The sequence below is a fragment of the Lissotriton vulgaris genome, chromosome 1_1 (genome assembly GCF_964263255.1).
Source record: "Lissotriton vulgaris chromosome 1_1, aLisVul1.2, whole genome shotgun sequence".
Lineage (NCBI taxonomy): Eukaryota > Metazoa > Chordata > Amphibia > Caudata > Salamandridae > Lissotriton > Lissotriton vulgaris.
In genome coordinates this window covers 1,424,703,226-1,424,708,655 of record NC_141685.1, presented here as the reverse complement: position 1 = coordinate 1,424,708,655, position 5,430 = coordinate 1,424,703,226, and positions in this window count along the sequence as shown.

The following is a 5,430-nucleotide window of genomic DNA, read 5'->3' as shown; positions in this document are numbered from 1 at the left end:
TCAATATAAAAATTATATTATTTTGCTTTTATTTCTTCTATCTACTCTACAGATCAAACCTGTACTAACTTGATGTACTCCAGCAATTACTACTACTCTACTATTTAAACAAGTAAGTATATGTAATGTTTACATCCAATGTACAAGTAAGCAAAAATGACAACTGCTTTTGAGTAGGAAATACGTTTGTTATGTGTAAACATTAACGTTGCTTTTCTATATTTTCATACCAACAGCAAATAAAGACATACATACAAGAACATCCTTCAAAAGACATTTCTGCTTCTGTGACTACTACTTTGATTAACTGTAAGTATAAATGCATCAATAATGATGTTAGCACCACAAAAGGAAAAAAATGTGTTCTGATTTTGTTTCTTTCTACTCTTTCCTAGAACAAGTAAATCAAAATGACTGAAGGTGCAGAATTTGTCATGTCTCAGAAAAATAAATTACTATTATGCTACATGGGTTATGTGTATAATCAGGAAAGACAAAGTGGTAGAAAAGTTTTTTGGAAGTGTACCAAATATTACTCCAACAAATGTTATGGGAGGGCCACTACTGAGGAAACGAATGTGCTATTTACTAGGGAACACAATCATCCCCCAAATGTCACAGAAATTGAAATTAGAGACGCTTTAGAAAGTATTAAAAGTGCTAGCACACAAAGTGACAAACCAACAACCCAAATCCTTAAAGAAGAACTGGTAAAAGTCCCAGCCCATGCTTCAGGTCAACTACCCTCTATTGACTCCCTGAAACGCACAATTGCACGCACTAAACGACTCACTAGCACAACCCAACCCAACCCAACAACTTTTGAGGAAATTATTATTTCACCAGAAATGGCCATCACTCACAATAAAGATAAATGTATTCTTTTTGATAATGAAAGCAGTACAAACAGAATAATTATGTTTGCAACTGCAAGTAATTTACGAAAAATCCAACAGTGTCCCCAATGGATGATGGATGGAACATTTAAACCCTGCCCAAAACCTTTTTATCAACTGTATTCCATCCACGGTTTATACCATAATTCTAACATACCTTTCATTTACTGTTTGCTACCCAACAAACAGCAAACTACTTACACCGAAATATTAAATGTTCTCAAAACGGAAATCAATCATTATTTTCCAGAAAAAATAATTATTGATTTCGAATTAGCTATGATTAATAGCATTTTGAGAACATTTCCCCACACAGCAATCCAGGGTTGCTATTATCATTTTAATCAGAGTATATGGAGGCATCTCCAAAAATCTACTTTAAGTATACTCTACTCTACAGATAGCACCTTTGCCTATCAAGTTAAAAAGTTAATAGCCCTGGCCTACGTCCCTGTTACAGATGTAGCTGAACATTACAATTTATTAATTGACAGCGCATATTACAAGAAGAATGAGGATAAACTAACCCCATTACTGGACTATTTTGAAGACACTTGGGTGGGAAGGTTGCACAGATCTGGACATCGACGCCAGCCCAAATTCCAAATCCCTTGGTGGAATGTCTATCTTAGTACTTTAAACCAAGAGGCTAAAACTAACAACAGTGTAGAAGGGTGGCATAATGCTTTCCAAGCAACTACAAACAGAGGCAAACCCACGTTCCATAACCTTCTAGAAGCTTTGAAAAAAGAACAAAGCTATCAGGAACTAAGAATGGAACAATCAGTGTCACAAATAGGTCCAAAACTCACTAAACAAACAAAACAAATGTTCCGACTACTTCAAAGTCAAGTCACACTATACCCTACAACTAGAGGATTAGAATACCTGGCAATAATAGCTAAAAGTCTACTATAAAAATGTCAACTAAATATACGAATGTCTTCTTACAATAATAGTAAAATTTACATGTCATACACATATATAATGAATTATAAATAATACATATTTGTTTCACAAACTTATTAAAATTATGAAAAAAATATCGTAACAAATATGCAATGTTTATAATTTATTCACACATACACATAACATTAAAAATCGACATTTCCCACCCAATCAAAATTGTAAATTAAATACTTACAATTTTTGGAGATGAGAGACGCAATCAAGGAAAAAGCAATCCATACAATCCAATCCAATATCTTACTATTCCAATATGGGAAACCCTCAAAAACCCGAAAATAAAGTGTAAAACGTAAAAAAACGCTCCAGGAAATTCCGAAAACAGTAGTGTGGACACTTTAGTATTTAAAGTGATATACACACAATTTCTAAAAAACGGTCACGCGGTAACTGGACATAATATCGACTACATATTATTGAATGGACAAAATATCGACGGAAAAATATCGACATTACCTAAATATCGACTATAGGAATATCGTTGGACAAAATATCGACTGAAAAAATGACCCAAAAATATCGAATACAAATATATCGACTCAAAAATATCGACCAGACAAAATATCGAAATATAGTGAAAGTAAAAAATATCGAAAATATGTAGAAAAAAATGTTTAAAAAAAATATATATATATAATATTTAAAAAAATAGTAGTTAATGTTTAGGAGCGGGTTGTGGGTTTATAGGGGAATAGGGTGGGAAGTAATTTAATAATAATTAATTAATCAATATATGTTTGGTAATTGTTTTAATTAGATTTTAATAGGTAATTAATTAATATTAATTAGTTAATTGTTTAATTAAGTATTTAGCATATTATTTAATTGATTAATTGAATAATTAATTATTAATAATTATTGTTTTTTTAATTGATTTGTATATTATTTTAATTGATAATTTGGTTATTAATTATAAATAATTAGTGATTTATTTTATTATGAATTAGCATATTATTGAAATTTTTAAATTGCTAACAAATTAATTATAATTAGTTAATGATCTTATTAATATTTTGCATATTATTTACATTAATTAATTGGTAATTAATTTATAATGATGACTTAATTACATTAATTGGATACATTTAAAAGTAATGTATAAATGTATGTTCATGTTAATTAATTAATTGGAATTAAACAATATTAATTAATCACATTTATTATTATAGCTAATGTGATAATATATTTTCTTTTTGTTTTTGTTAAATATTATTTTTTTGTTAATTAAATATTAATGTTTAATGTTGTGTTCATTATCATTTATAGTGTTCATGGTCAGTTTAATAATTTTTGGTATAGGGTAATTTTTTAGGGTTCTGGGTAATTTTTCTGTTCGTGATCAAAGGTGTATTTAGTGGGATTTGGGACATTATTTAAGTTTTTGGGTAAAGGGGTTTTGAAAGGGTGAAGGGTCAGTTTTCAGTTTGTGGGTAAAGGTGTATTTGTAGGGTTCAGGGTCAGTTTTCAGTTTGTGGGTAAAGGAGTTTTTTTAAGGTTCAGGGTCAGTTTTCAGTTGTTGGGTAAAGGTGTATTTTTTGGGATCAGGGTCAGTTTTCAGTTTGTGGGTAAAGGGGTATTTTTGGGCATCTGGGCCAGTTTTCAGTTCTTGGGTAAAGGGGTATTTTTAGGGTTGAGGGTCAGTTTTCAGTTTGTGGGTAAAGGGGTATTTGTAGGGTTCAGGGTCAGTTTTCAGTTTGTGGGTAAAGGAGTTTTTTTAAGGTTCAGGGTCAGTTTTCAGTTGTTGGGTAAAGGTGTATTTTTTGGGATCAGGGTCAGTTTTCAGTTTGTGGGTAAAGGGGTATTTTTGGGCTTCTGGGTCAGTTTTCAGTTCTTGGGTAAAGGGGAATTTTTAGGGTTGAGGGTCAGTTTTCAGTTTGTGGGTAAAGGGGTATTTGTAGGGTTCAGGGTCAGTTTTCAGTTTGTGGGTAAAGGAGTTTTTTTAAGGTTCAGGGTCAGTTTTCAGTTATTGGGTAAAGGTGTATTTTTGGGATCAGGGTCAGTTTTCAGTTTGTGGGCAAAGGGGTATTTTTGGGCTTCTGGGTCAGTTTTCAGTTCTTGGGTAAAGGGGTATTTTTAGGGTTCAGGGTCAGTTTTAAGTTTGTGGGTAAAGGGGTATTTGTAGGGTTCTGGGTCAGTTTTGGGCTTTGGGGTGAAGGGGTATTTTTAGTGTTTAGGGACAGTTTTGGGTATTTTAGAGTGCTGGTGTATAGTGTAACATAAAACACTTATACATTAAAGCTATTATAGGAAAATACTAAATAATATAACTTGACCTTATTAAGTTTTACTTTGATCTAAAAAATATATGTATTAGCATGTTTCCAGACAGTAGCTAGAGTGGAGTTGGAATTCTAATTATTAATTGGTTAGTGTCCAGCACCATCACTGATATTACCTACACTGGAGTTGGATTAATAAATAAACATTGGTCAGTCTCCACCACATTTTATGATATTAGCTTGAGTGGAGTAGGAATAGTAAATAATTTTTAGCTAGTGTCCTGCAGCTTCTATGATATTAGCTTGACTGGAGTAGCAATAGGACATATTAAATTGGTCAGTGTGCAGCACATTTGCATACATTTGTTCATTACTGTCTTTTAATATTAAAAAATAATGCAACATGGATGTTTTCAAAAAACTTTATTAAACTATTTTTTTAATTTTTATTGTGTACTACAATACAATCACAAACAAATATAACATCACATGTTTTTGACTTTTAGTATTCACAGAATAACATATTTACATTTATATACATGTTGTCAATCATAAAAATAAATTTGTTTACAACATTCTTTCAGTAAATTTTACATATTCCCATCAGTCACTTACAGTTTCAAGTATTTATATAGAAATACATAAAAGAATGATTTGTTATACATTTCTTACTTTAATATTTAATAATGTTAATATTAAATATTAATATTATTAAATATATATAAAACATTTTTTTATTTTAACAAGTAACATGAGTATTATTACATTTGTTAGAAGAAATTGAAATACAAAATAAAATATTTCTTGGTGTATATTTCTGAAAATGTTTTTTTTACATTCAACATAGAAATCGATTCGGTTGTAAAGTTTATAATTGTATAGGGAAACAATATGTTTAATTATAATATCTGGTATTGCCAAAATATTAGTTAAGCTATTATATACTTTTGTTATAGTTAGAAATTATTATAAAACATTTTGTCATAATTAATAAAAATAATAATTATTTTATTAATCATTATTATTATTATTAATTAATAAACATAAACATTCTTTTCTTATTTTCAAAAATATATACATTCATAGATAAAATAAATAGTTTTTTCTGGCCATTGTTTATATAGTAAATGGTTCAAATTGTTATATTAATAACAATAAATAAGTTATATTATTTATCATTATTAATTATTACCATAAACATTTATAATGTTTACTTAAAAATAAACACAAACTTATTCATATAAATATACACAATAACAAAATATTTACATCTTTTATTCAAAGTCTTACATATTTTTTTAATATTATTAATATATAATAATTATTATATATTAATTTATATTAAATAT